Source organism: Vicugna pacos, chromosome 28 (genome assembly GCF_048564905.1).
Source record: "Vicugna pacos chromosome 28, VicPac4, whole genome shotgun sequence".
NCBI classification, from domain to species: Eukaryota; Metazoa; Chordata; class Mammalia; order Artiodactyla; family Camelidae; genus Vicugna; species Vicugna pacos.
The window spans coordinates 5775614-5790058 of NC_133014.1; the positions used below are offsets into that span (position 1 = coordinate 5775614).

The 14445-nt window shown below is 46.9% G+C and overlaps 1 long non-coding RNA gene across 1 annotated transcript; it reads left to right on the forward strand.

Moving 5' to 3' along the window:
* Nucleotides 1–10917: 10917 nt before the first annotated feature.
* Nucleotides 10918–14228, forward strand: LOC140690124 (uncharacterized). The gene is made up of 3 exons (XR_012065310.1): nucleotides 10918–10999; nucleotides 11188–11296; nucleotides 14127–14228. It is a non-coding gene; the product is annotated as an uncharacterized lncRNA (long non-coding RNA).
* Nucleotides 14229–14445: the final 217 nt, after the last annotated feature.

Below are 14445 nucleotides of genomic sequence, written 5' to 3' on the forward strand. Positions count from 1 at the left end.
CCCCTCACCGGCTCTGACGATACCATGTCGGTCTCTGAGATGCAATTTCATTCTTCTTCAGTAGCATGTGCTGTTGAAGTGACTGAATGGAAGTCAAATCCTCAAATCTGTGATTTTAAAATAGTTCTCCTGAAATGGAACTCTTATTCAAGTTATATAGGATGAGTCATTGCAATTGTTACTAGCAAGAAGCCTGAACTGCATTTTCACTCTAGTATTGATGTTACCATGTTTAGTTGATATATGCTAATAATGTGCCTCCACGGTTTTCCTCAACACGTTACTGGGAAAATGGCATTTTCCCCTTCAGAAACCACCCTTTAAGGCTACGAGGACCTAGCTCCCATTTACAGGAGGGAAGTTTCAAATGACTCTTTTTTTAATTGAAGTATAGTTAATTTATAATGTATTAATTTCTGTTGTACAGCATAGTGATTCGGTCATATATATGTATATTCTTTTCCATTATAGGTTGTTACAGGCTATTGAATGTAGTTCCCTGTGCTGTACAGTAGGATTCTGTTATTTACCTATTTTATATATAGTAACTCATATTTGCTAATCTCAAACTCCTAATTTTTTCCTCCCTCCTCCCTTCCCCTTTAGTAAGCACAAGTTTTTCTATGTCTGTGAGTCTGCTTCCGTTTTTTTTAAATAAGTTCAGTTGTGTCATTTTATTTTAGGTTACACACATAAGTGATATCATATGATATTTGACTTTCTCTATCTGCCTTACTTCACTTAGGATGAAAATTTCCAGGTCCATCCACATTGCTGCAAATGGCATTATTTAATTCTTTTTTATGGCTGAGTAGTATTCCATTGTGTAAATATACCACAACTTCTTTATCCATTCACCTGTCAATGGATATTTAAGTTGCTCCCATGTCTTGGCTATTGTAAATAGTGCTTCTGTGAACATTGGGGTGCATGTATCCTTTTGAATTAGAGTTTTCTCCAGATATATGCCCAGGAGTGGGATTGCTGGATCATATAGTAAGTCTGTTTTCTCTATTTTTAGTTTTTAAAGGAATCTCCATTGTGGTCTCCATAGTAGCTATACCAATTTACATTCCCACTGACAGTGCAAGAGGACTCCCTTTTCTCCACACCCTCTCCAGAGTCAAATGACTGTTGCTAGAACCAAAACTCACCTGCCTTTTGTTCCATTCAAGTCCCAAGCCAGTGGGCCTGAGTTAAGACTTGCCCGTCTTTCTCTTTGAAATGCGATGTTAACCTGTTAGAACGTACTCCTGACAAAGCTGTACCACGTTGACTGCAAAAAGCCCTTGCCCTTGGCCTCTGCGAAGCTCTCCTGTCAACGATGGGCTGCCTTTCAGGAGCAAGTCCTTGATGAAGTGGCCGCAAGGTTGTTCATCGTTAACATCAGAGCTTCCTGATGAAGAAAGGACGAAGACCACCAGCTCAGACCACCACATTCTGGAGCCGAGACCAACCTGGAAACCTGATTATCAGTTTCAGGCCCCGATGGGAAGAGCTGCAGGAGGTGCGGGGAAAACTGCCCCCCGGGCCTCTGGGAGCGCAGCCTGGGCGTGGCAGCTACATCCAGAGACGCCGGCCCTTTTCAGTCTTTTCTAACAATACACACTTGGGCCCAAATGCCGTGAGGCCTCCCGAATGCCTGTGTCCTATTTCTAGATTTGCCTTCTCTAAGAATGGGCAACGTAAAGTCCTAGGTGGTCTCATAGCGGAGGTTTCCCACTGGTTTGAGAGGACGTGACCAGTGGTAGCTAGAAAAAGGCCTCTGGGAGGAAGGGTAAACGATTCATTGCTGATGGTTAAGTGTCGCTGAGGGCTCGGAGTTGGGAAGATTTGGTTTCTGTTTTCACTATGTCACTCCATTAGGAACTGATACATTGCTAATCCTGTGAAAGACGGACCTGTGGGCAGTGTTGGCTGCGGACACTGGGATGGTTTATTGGGGTTCTGGCAGTGTATGTTTGGGACCCTCGACAGATGGGACCCAGGTCCAACCAGGGGTGAGGTGATTCCAACGGTGACCACCACAGGCTGGCCCACCAGCTATGGACCTGGACCTGGGTGACCTGGGGCCTCTGTGACCATCCCACAAGGGAGGAATGGCAGACACCAGATGCGGTGTCCGGAATCAGGGGACCCGGGCAGGAATCTCCGGGAGGGCAGGGGCCCAGGCAGCACTAGTCTGAGGGGACCATGTACAATCATGTAGGCAAATGGCCGTGGGATGAGAGGCCGGCTCCTCACCCTGGTCGCACCTTAGAGTCAACTGGTACCCAGGCTGATACCACCTCGTGAGAAATCCGCCAAACTTAGTGGGAAACAGCCACCATTTTGTTACAGCCACGGAGCCTGTGGGTCGGGAGCTGGGCAGGGCTCGGCTGGTGTTCTTTTGGCTCCTGCGGCCACTCCTCAGTGACACTCGGGGGTGTGGGCTGTTCTGGAGGGTCCAAGAAGGCCTCAGACCCCGTGTGGTGTCTCGGTGGGGATGAGCCGGGCCTGGTGACCTATGCACCTGCACGTGGCGTCTCCAGCAGGGCAGGCAGAGCCCCAGGAAAAGCTGGCGCAAGTGCATGGCCTCGATGACCCAGCCTTAGAAGCCCCTAGGCTTCCCTTGGCCACACTCTCTTGGCTGAAGCCCACGCCTGACCCAGGTGGAAGCGGAGGGGAAGAGACTCTCCCGTAAAGGAGATCACTGGCCAGGATGTAGTGTAGAGGAGCTTGAGGGCCAGGAGGAGGGGTCCCCCATCTTTAGAGACATAGTCAGCTGTGCCTGGGGAGCTCTTTAAACAGTGCCCAGGTCATTCTGTTTCAGGGGGTCTCGGGCAGTGGTTCCTGGCCTGGCAGGGTGCTAGATCACCTGGGAGCTTTTAAAAATACCTTCAGGTCACACCTGAACAAGCATATCTGAGCCTGCGGGAGGGCAGTTTAGCCCCAGTAAGGAAGCCAACCATGTTCCCAAAACACTGGAGAGGAAGACCCAGGAAACTGGTATCACACATGCGCACACATGCATGCACACACGCACACGTGCACACACATATCCATAAACTCTCCAGGTACTTCTAATGTGCATTTGGGGTTGAGAACCACTGGGCTAGATAAAGCCCTAACCCTGGTCCATGAGTAGAGCTGCAGTCGGGCCAGAAGTGCTTCTCTCCAAGCTTGGATGCTTTATGCTTCGTGTATTTCCTTCGTCTATTTGTCTTCTTAGTCTCTCCTACTAGTTAATGTATGAAGTGATTTTTTTAAAGAATTTGGCTGGAGGGGGTGGAAAGGGATAAATTGGGTGTTAGGAGATTTTCAGATACTAACTAATATGTATAAAATAGATAAACAAGTTTCTTCCAAAGAGCGCAGGGAACTATATGCAATCTCTTGCAGTAACCTATAATGAAAAAGACTATGAAAAGGAATATGTGTACATATATGGGTGACTGAAAGATGAGGCTGGACATCAGAAACTGACACAGCATTGTAAACTGACTCTACTTCAATAAACAAAACAAAACAAACAAAAAGGAATCTAAGAGGAACCCGGAGCGTCGTGGGGCCTCAAGGCAGCACAAGACCCATCTAATCTCTTCTGCAGTTTGAGGAGCCAGCTGTAAAGTCCCTGGTTTCCTGGGAAGGCCCTTTCAAAAAGTGGCAGGGCATCCACCACAGCTTTTAATACGAATTCTTGTACTTAAACTACTAATCGCCACCAGGAATCGTGAAGGTAAATAGTGCAGCTTTCAATTATGGATTCTTCTATTATTTAGTCCAAAAAACTTGTATTTTTCAACTGCTAAGTGAAACAATTATTTATCTTTGCTGCAAAACCCAGAATCTGGCACATAGTGGGTGCTAAACACATACTTGCTTGGTAAGCAAAGAGGTATATTCTATATAATATATATCCTATAATATGTTATAATATAACAATATAGCATATAAAATTGCATATGATATATAATATAATTATATAATATAATAATATAACAGAATATAATTCTGCTTCCTTCCTGATACTTCTTTTTTCCCCCCAATATCTTTAACTTTGCACTGAGATCAATTTTTTAAAAAGAAGGGAAAAAGGCAAAAGCTTAGAAAAACTAAGTTACTTGTTCTAAAAACTCAGAAGGAAAATGGGAGCTTCCCCAGGGGCCTGGCTTATCCGATGCACCGACCACAGCAACCAGAGGGGCCAGGGCTGGAAGGGGGTCCGTGACGATGCTGGCTCTGCGGCTGTGTTCATTTTTAATGCATGGCTGTAACATTTGCACTTGACATCTCAAGTGGGGAGACGTGAATCTGGGATTGTCTCCCAGCCACCCTTGGCTCCCCGTGAGTAATACCCTTCACATCTCATTAGACCCGCCGGCCGCCATCTGGACCCCGTCAACTCGGATCCCGAGTGGGCAGGAGGGAGCAGGTGAGCAGAGGGCAAGGTGTAATGCTCTGGAAGCAGTGGGCCTGCCTGTGCCCCAAGACCAAACCAGGTAAGGGCTTGGGTTTAAATGAAATGAAATTAAACGGGCCTGGATTCAGGTCACAGCTTCGCTACTTCCTGTGCCGTTTTTGGCAAGTCACTTAACCTCTCTGTACCCTGGTTTCCTCATTCATTAAATGGGGGGGGTGTCACTAAAACTTATTTCAAGATTGGCTGTGAGGATGCAAGCACGTAGCCAGTACCTGGCACTCAGTAGGGCCTCAGCAAAAGTTAAGTTTAAAAAAAAATGCAAAACCTCAATGCTGCCCACTGTGTGCCCCTGGAGGGCGGCTGTGTCACTGCTTCAGTGTTTTCTAATGTGAAAATTAGTTGTTTGAACATCACCAGAGCTTGACGTTGGAAGAGGTCTTTGGGATCAGACTGTCCCCCAACACGCCTGACTTCAGACCCCCCTCCTGCCTCACGGGTGGGTGACCATTCATCCCCACTGGACTCTTCTGGAAAAGGGGAGCCCGCCACTTTGTGAGCACCCTTTCTGCCGTCCTCCCTTCTAGAGGGTTTTTCCGGGCCTTGGGCTGAAATCTGCCTCTTTTATAACTCCCACGTGTAATTTTGAGTCTTTCCAGTCCACTCTCATCCCTGGTGGTCTAGTGGTTATGATTCAGTGCTCTCTTCAGTCCACTCTCTCTTTTACCTGACAGTCTTCCAGGTTTTTGAAACAGCACTTTTCCCCTTTTTATTAAGTTGTCACTTAAGCACCTTGTAGAAGCCAGCCTAATGTGGTCCTAGATGAATGTTTTATGTGTTTACTTTTTCTCTTCCTGGCACGTCTCCGAGGAACCAATCCTCTGCATTCTCAGTGGCTTAGATGGGGCCAAGTGCCCCATCCCAGTTTTCAGTCCCAGAGGTGGGCACCTGGCCCAGAGCCCTCTGCCATCCCGGCTACATGACAGATTTGGAAATTAGCAGGCGACACCAGCTGGACCATTCAGGGCCTCCCCTGGAATTTTACTGTAACTCTGGGAAAAGAGACATGTTCTTTTCTTTGGAATCACTGTCTCTACAGCTAATAAATCCATGCCATCTTTGCTAACACACTAGGAGAGCTTGCCTAAGAATAGGTCCCAACGCAGGGAAGCAGAGTCTCCAGTAAGAGAAAAAGAGGCAGATTTCAAATAGCAGAATTTGAACCCAGGATCAAACTGTACCTGAAACCATCATGTCTTAGACATCCCAGTTATATAGGCCTAAGTGTATGTGCCCCAACCCCCCACCACTCTTTGCTGTTTTTTTGTTCACTATTTTTTTTTGTTGTTGAAGTATAGTCAGTTTACAATGTTGTGTCAATTTCTGGTGTATAGCATAATGCGTCAGTCAAACATGAATATACTCATTTTCATATTCTTTTTCACTGTAAGCTACTACAAGATACAGAATATAGTTCCCTGTGCTGTACAGTATAAACTTGTTAATTTATTTTATATGTACCAGTCAGTATCTGCAAATCTCAAACTCCCAATTTCGCCGTTTTAAGTGGCTTTGTGTTGGTTTTCTGTCACCTGCAATCAAAGATATCCTGACTTATCCAGATAGGAAGTTCCTCCAACAGGACCCACGGGGCTAACTTTGGGGGTCCCGCCACACTCCAGCTGCCTCTCCTCTTGTGAATCCCAAGCACTTGGTCAGCGTTGGCATATGGAACAGCTGCTCATTCTCAGCATCCTTGAACCGCAGGGGCAAAGTCACTCCTCAGGGCCTCCTGAACCTTCCTTCCGAACTGTCTAAGTGGACTGCTCTGCCAGGCTACCTTTCAACCAAACGTGAAATGCAAAGGAGGAACAATGACCCAGAGACGCTCTGTCTGCTGACCGGGCCAGTCAGTAAAACAGAGGTCAAGGCATGGCGCTGTCTTAGGGCCAAAGGGACGGACACCTTTGGTCGCAGCAGAGGCCAGAGAACCCCACTGCCTCGGGGAGGGGAGGACCAGGGGGGTCTCTCTCCTCCCTCTGACTCTGGCCCACAGGTTCCTGCTGAACTGAAACCTTCAAGATATGCTCAGAGGAAGGGCCTGGGTTTCTTAATTTTCATTTTATAAAAGAAAAAAATACTTGAAGCAGGGAAGGAAAAATATAACAAAGTGTCTATAAAAATTGTAGCATCTGGCATGTAGTGAGAGCTCGCTAAACATCCATTGGGTAAATGAATGAATGATTCGTTGGAGAGATGATTTGAGAGGAGATTTTGGAGCTGGACAGTCTGGGCTGAACCCCAACTCTGCTACTTGCCAACTGGTGACCAAGATAGTCACGGTTCCTAAGACTGGATTTCGTCCTCTGGAAAATGGGGTAGACATAGGGCCTGACTCAAGATTGCTGGAAGAGAAAAAGAGGTGTTCCATGTGAAGTGTTCCATAGGTGCTTAATAAACGTCTATGACGGTGACGGTGCTTAGCTATTCCCCTCCTTCCTTAAGGCAAACAGAGCAAAGGCGGCCCCAGGGCATGAGGGATCAGAGGGGAAATTGGAAGGGGGAAGAGAGAGAGAGAAGTGGGAAGATGGGCAAAGAAAGTTCCCCGGAGGCAAGGAGCCAGGGCGGGCCGCGCTCTCGGGAGTCCCAGGACCGACGTGCCGAAGCAGCAGCAGGTTTGGTGAATGAAGCCTGGTGAACCTGCAGAGAGAACCAGCTCTCAGAAGGAAGCCTGTAGCTCGGAGGACCAGAAACTGGATCCTGAAGGTGAGAGGGAGGCCTGGGAAGTTCCGACGGGCGCCCTGCCCCAGACGCACGCTCTGTCTTTCATGTGAATGTCTCTCCCGAATGAGCGCTCGGGTCAGCAGTGTCTTCCTGGGATGACCTGCTGTTCAGAGGACAGAGACCCTTGTCCCCCTCCCCTCAGTGTACCTTCTCACTCAGGAAGAGAGGTTTCAGCTCAGGCCTGACTAGATGTAAAGATGCCTTTAAACCTGTTATTCTCTGTGGCGACTTGGAGAACCGATGAGCAGCGCTCCCCCCAAATCTCCAGGTGTCTGCCTGTCTTTGACTTTGTTTCAGTTACTGAAGAAAGGTGGCATGGTACCAGCAACGACCTGCTTCTCTCTCCAAATTCAGAGGGCTGGTGCAAAATGTGTTTAGCAAGTACTGTGGTCCCGAGTTCTAATTTAATACAACTCTGCAGAACATAAAAATGTGGACATCCGAAGACAACATTTAGGGAGGGACTGCTTACACTATTAAAGCTTTTTTTTTTCCCCTAAAAAAATTTGGAGTAGTATGTCTTTAAATAGTTAGGCTTCCCTGGTCTGTGCGTTTAAAATGCATCTTACAAAATCTCAGCTTAGAATTATTGGGAATGTGCTGCTTATAAAGCAAGATCGGTCACAGGAGGTGCAGAGGAAACAGCTTTAATTCCCGGCTCGGTGGGAGGGGCCTGCGTGTCTCCATGGCAACAGAAGAAGGGGCTCCCTTCTACTCTGCGTTCCTGTCCAATCCCAGCGCTCTCTGGGGCTGGGAGTTTTGGGTGATGAGGTCAGTCTGGACCAGCATCCCTGAATCCCCTGAGGTTTCTTTTAGGGACAGCTCCACTAATGGATAGAAGAAACTCTTCCTCCGATCATCTTTGAAGTTTTTCTGGATGCTGGCTTAACTCTGTGGATGGATAGCACAGTTAACAGAAGGGCACAGCCGGTTCCTGAAGGCGGGCAGCAGATTGTCCCAGAGCAGATCTGTGGAGAGAGCTGCTGCTTGTAGACGGCCAGCCTGTGCCTGGAGCCTGTCCTTTCCATGCCGGCCAGCTGGGTCTGTGACAGCCACCTTGCCTGACTTCTGTGCCCCAGGCTCCAGGCCTTTTGCTCACATCACACCCTTGTGCTGGGGCCGGGAGCCCAGAAGAGGGCTCTTTCTGCCATGACTCATTCTTGGCTTGGTGCCCTGTGACCTCTCAAGGACCCAAGGCAATATTTCAGAACTGGAAAAAATGTTTTGGCTCCCAAACATGAAAATAAAACATTGAAGTGGAAATAAAATACTTAATTAGGAGTCTGTGAAACTTAACGCGGTATCGGTGAGTCAGCGACTATCAGCTCAAACCCTAGGTGAGTACTTGAAAAGGTAACCGTTTGAATCACAAGGAAACATTTACAAGTTATAGGAAAACTCCAAATTGGAATTATAAAAATTATACAGGAAAAATTTATACGTCCTGGAGGATGTGACTCTGTTGTAATGTGTTTACTATCGAGTGGGACAGAGCTGGACCCTGAGGTCCTAGACTTGGGCCAGACTTCACGGCTTACTAACTTGGCCATCTTAGGCAGCCCAGAAAGCTCACGGAGCAGTGTTTGCTTGTTTGCAAAAATGAGATCAGGGTCATTAAAGGAATTGGTAATTGTAGGCGTGCCAGTGAAATACTCTATTTGAGGAGACTCTCAAGCAAATCTGTAGAAGTAAAAGGAGAGACTTTCTCATGTGATGACAAACCTACTGGCTCTATTTGGTTCTCCTTTAGTGAGGGGCGGGCAGGTAGGGGCAGGGGCCTCTCTAAACAGCTCAGGGAAGTTAAGGTGGGTCTGGGGTCTTCTGTGGAATAGCAGAGACGTCTTCTTTTCTAGACATCTACTGAAAATAGTATTTGTATGTTCCTTATGTTCCTTATGTTCCTAACGCTCACCTAGAAGAAAGGTGATCGTGAGAGCGAAGACTAAACAGCACGGAAGATGCGATCCAGCTGGTGGAGGTCAGTTCTCCTTGTCCACTCAGTCTGCTTTGCAGAGACATCCCCTCAGTAACCCAAACCCAGTGACATGTATTTTCCAGGCCCTCCAAAAAGAAGCCACAAGAAGTCCTCCCCAGGCCCCTCTAAGAAGTGCCCCTTTCATATGGCCTGTGCCCCCTTTCTTGGCTGGAGCCTGCCTAAGGCAGGACTGTTTGTACCACGATGATGTGCTCTTGGCTTGAGGGGCGTCACATGGGCACCGTGTGGGTTGCACACTGGGCCCTGATTGATGGCAACAGCTCAGAGTCTAGTTGCAGTAAAATCTCCACACCCTGATACTGATTTCTTTAACACAGTGCCTAATTCAGAGCAGTTCCAACCCTGCAGTTAATTGTGCACCATATTTTCCAATAAAAACTAGCAAAAAAAAAAAATCTAAAGCGATTAAATTGGCATCCCAGGTCTCTTGTACGTGGACATATTCCAGTTTTCTGGATTTACTTAAGGAGCAGAGCTTTTTGATGCTTCCCGGGGTAGCTATCTGTGTTGAGAGTTGGATATTCTGACCTCCTGAACCCTGACGGCTTTGCCTGCAGCCTCTGCTCTGACGGATTTGGTCTGAGAACCAGCCTCCGGAGACACCTGTGCGCTGGAGCCTCCAGGCCCGTGCACACGCCTTTCCCGCCTCGGCCACGCTCTGTTATGCGTGTTTTGCTCACCCTTTAAGGTTCAGAAGCCTTCTCTGAGCTACCTCACTCTGCAGCGGCCTCTCCTTCTTCTAATTTTCATGATGGTCAATATCAACAACACTCTTTGAGGACGTAGATGCCTCTTCCATCCAAATCCACATCGCCAGTGGCCTCAGGGGTGACAGATTCTGGAGAGGACCTATAGACAAACAAGTCAGAGTTTCTGTCCCTCAAGGACGTGGTAGGAGTTAGGAGAGGCCCATGAAAGACCAAGGCGGGGCCTGACCCTGAGGAGGCCATGGAGGGCCACACAGGAAGGCAGCCTTCTAGCTGGGCTTAGAGAGGTGAATAGATTTCTCTCCATGGAGAGGAAGCCAACAGGGAGCCGTCCAAAGGCACAGCGAGATGAAAGGGTTTGGACCCATCAGGGAAGAGGAAGACGGCTGCAGTTCAGTCATGATGGTTAAGAGCTGGTCCACTGGAGCCAGACTCCCAGGTTGGCGTCCCGGCCCCAGCACCTACAGGCTGTGTGAATGTGAACAACTTACTTAACCTCTCTGGGCCTGTTATGTAACTCAGACAGTGAATTACAACAGTACTTACCTCCCAAGGTGAGATGAATAGATGTAAAGTGCGGAGAACTGTGCCTGCCAGGTGGTCACAGGATCAGCGAGAATGAAGTGCTCTGGGGAAGGGCGACGCCCAGGGGGAGATACCGAGAGACCGGGAATGGGACCCAGGACCCTCTACCGCAGGGCTTGTACCTGGACAAATGACTCCTCCAGCAACGGAATACAAAGAAACTATAAGGAACTAAAAATAACTGCAGGCATGTGCAGTACCAGCAATGATAAACAGTAAGATACAAAAGGACTACAAACCAACTGCCCTTTCTGAGATGCTGAGCGCCAAAGCATGCACTAAGCATGATCCCTGCACACAGAACCACCGCGGGGGAGGGCAGACCACTAAGCCACGCCTCCTGCCTGACCCACCCATCTGCCCCCACCCCCCACCCCATGTAAGGAACCAGCTGGTCCTCAAGGAGGGAGTAAGGGCAGCTCTTTCTTGTTTTCGCCCCCTCCTGCTGTAGCACGAGCCCCAGTGAAACCTTGCCTGAGTTTCTCATCTGCCTTCTTGCGCATTTCATTGAACAGTCCAAGGGCCCAGGTTGGTAACAATACCCTGGCATGGGGTCCAACTGCGGTGGCGTTTGTAATACTGTGGGTGAGGGTGAGGTTGGGTTTTATCCTTTGGACAATGGAAACTTGAATTATTGCTAAAATGTTCATGAGGGTATGTTTTATCTTAGTTAAAACTAAAGAGAGTTGTCTTACACTTTTTTGTATTCTGTACAGCACCCAGAGCAGTTCCTGAGTGAGTCCTAGGACCAGAGATGCTTGTTCCGTGTACATGGCATTATCAGCACACAGCGTGCCACTGGCGTGTTTCCTGACGCTCTCCTTGGTGTGTAACACCCCTTACTTCCTCTGGACTCACGTCCATGAGCCCACTCTTCTCGCTCACTGTGGGTTTTGGTCCTTCAGTCTTCTGTCTTCCTAGGGCATTTGATTATTTGGGTTTATGTCTCCCTGAGTGTCTGGCTCAGGGTCTGCAATTTCAAGTCATATGATTTCCTCTCCCTGCCTCCCCGCTTGCTGTCCAGGGAGCTCACAGACCCATCCCCATCCTGGTCTGTGCCATCCTCCCCCTCCCCCTCTTGGCTCACACCCAGACTCCTACACATGCAAGAGGAGTCACTATATTCAGGATTTACTAAAATGTGATACTGTCTGTCTTCTGCTGGGTCCTGCAGGCTGCCTGGCAATCATTTGTCCTTTTAACCTTTTTAAAAAGTGAAATATTACAGACATCCACAAAAAGCATACAGCTCAGTGAATTCTCACAGAGCTAACCCCCAAGTGATCACCACCTGGGTCAAAAAAGAGTTCCACACTCCTGCTACCCTCTTCACGCCCCCTCCTGATCACTACTGCTTTGTCTTTTCCTAAAGTAACCACTAACCTGAAGGTTTTATAATAATTTCCTTGCTTTTTTTTTTGAATACTTTTACCACTTAAACATGCACCATTAAACACTGTAATTTAGTTCTGCCCATTGTCTGAACATCACATAGAGGGAATGATACAGTATATACACGTATTGTGTGTGTGTGTCTGCTTTCTTTGACTTATTACGTTCATGAAAATCATCTATGTCATCGCACGAAGCTGTAGGACGTCCATTCTCAATGTTGTATATTATTCCATTATACAAACACACCATCATTTCTTTTTCAAATTATTTTAAATTATTACTTAATTATCATTATTTTAAATTGAGATATAATTGGCTAATTGATATATAACACTGTATCAGTTTCAGGTGGACAACATAATGATTTGATATTTGTATACATTGCAAAATGATCTCCACAGTAAGTCTAGTTAACATTCATCACCACACAGTCACAACAATTTTTTTTCTTTTTTTTCTTGTGATAAAGACTTTTAAGATGTATTCTCTCAGCAGCTTTCAAATATGCAGTACCTTCTTATTAACCATAGTCACCATGCTCTGCATTACATCCTCAGGACATTTTTTTCATTTTTATTGAAGTATTTACAATATTTCATGTGTACAGCAAAGCGATTCAGTTATACATATACATGTCTATTCTTTTTCAGATTCCTTTCTGTTATAGGTTATTACAAAGTATTGAATATAGTTCCCTGTGCTGTACAGTTGGACCTTGTTGGTTATCTTTTTTATATACGTTAAGCTCAGACTCCTCATTTATCCCTCCCCATTTTCCCCATTGGTAACCATAAGTTTGTTTTCTATGTCTATGAGACTTTCTGTTTTATAAATAAGCTCATTTGTAGCATTTTTTAGATCCCAGATATAAGTGATATCATGTGATATTTGTCTTTCTCTGACTTACTTCACTTAGTATGATAATCTCTGGGTCCGTCCATGTTGCTGTGATAGCAGTATTTCATTCTTTTTCATGGCTGAGTAATATTCCATCCTCATGCCATTTACTTCATAACTGGAAGTTTGCACCTTTGGCCCCCTTCACCCACTTCACACCCTGTACCACAATCATTTCTTTATCCCTTCTGCGACTGTTGGATACTTGGATGTTTCCAGTTTGGAAACATTGAGCAGTGCCTCTGTGAACACTTCTGGGCGTGGCCCTTGGTACCCACGTGCAGGTATTTTTGTTGGGGATTCTACCAAGGAATGGAATTTCTGAGTCACAGAGCATGAGAGGCAGAACCAACTAGTTTCCAGTTTTGTTACTGGCATTTACACCCACCCCACCGCAGCAGTGTATGGGGTTCCAGGGCTTCACATCCTGACTTACATTTGGTGTCATCAGCGTTTATCTCATCGCAGTTTTAGTTTGTATTCGGTGGTATCTCACCATCATTTTAGTTTTCATTTCTCTGATTACTAGTGAGGTGGAGCCCCATTTCATGTTTCTGGGCCGCTGGATATTAAGTTCTTGTCTTTGTCTTTCGCTCATTTTTCTGTGGGGTTGTCTAGCTTTTGTTTTTGGATTTCCAGGAGTCTTTGGGGGTACAAGCAGTTGAGTAGCATCTCTTGATAAACAGAAGTCTTTAATTTTGATGTAATCTTTGTATCAGTCTTCTCCTTTGGTTAGTGCTTTATGTAGCTTGTGTGAGAAATATTACCCTACCCTGCAGTCATGAAGATATTTTTTAGTATTTCTTTGAGAAGTGTTCTTATTATGAAATATGAGATCTTTATTTCTTCTTACAGCTTCAAGTAACTGTCTAGTTTCCTTTCATTTCAACCCGAAGGATCCTCCTTGGTCACAGTGAGAATGGACATGGGAAGAAGAGGGATGTGGCTCTTTCAGGCAAAGTTGCCCTTTCAGTGAAGCAAAAATACGAACATCTGTGGTGGTCGTGCCTTGCAGATTACCAACTTCGGGGGGTGTGCTTGATCAAGGACCCCAGCTGCTCCACCGAAGTCCATCATTCATTTGCATCAGGACAGTGTGTCCCACAGCGGGCTGCTCTCTGTCAGTGACTGAGCTGGGCGGGGTCTGTTCCTGGGACTTCTCCGGTTTAGCTGGAGCATCCTCACTGCCTGGCAACCCAGCAGACTCTCACCCAACCCTCCCCCAACTCTCCTTCTCTCCGAGTCAGGAAAGCATCACATTCTGATGGCTCTCCCAGCCTTTCTCAGCTTCTTTCCTATTTTCTCCCACTTAGGCACTTCCCCCTGTATATCCTTGCCCATTTAATCCCATCTGTTTCCCCAGTGACCTGGATTAACACAGCATCCTACGGGGTGCAGACTTCTGCGACACACTTGCTAAACCTCTGCCAGTGGGACTGCAAGAACAGCGCGCCTGCTCCCTTGCTCCTCCCTCACGGAGAGCTGAGCTGTGGGTCCGTGGCGGTGGGGCAGTGGGCCCTTTTACTGATACTCAGCATGAATCCAACAGATATTTGTTGGCATCCTTCATTTATTCAATCAACTATCCCTTCAGCTGGGAAATGGCACACACTTCGCTTAAGCATCTTAATGCGGTAAGAACATCTGTACGCCATGGCTTGTTTGGATGGCGAGTGCAATTT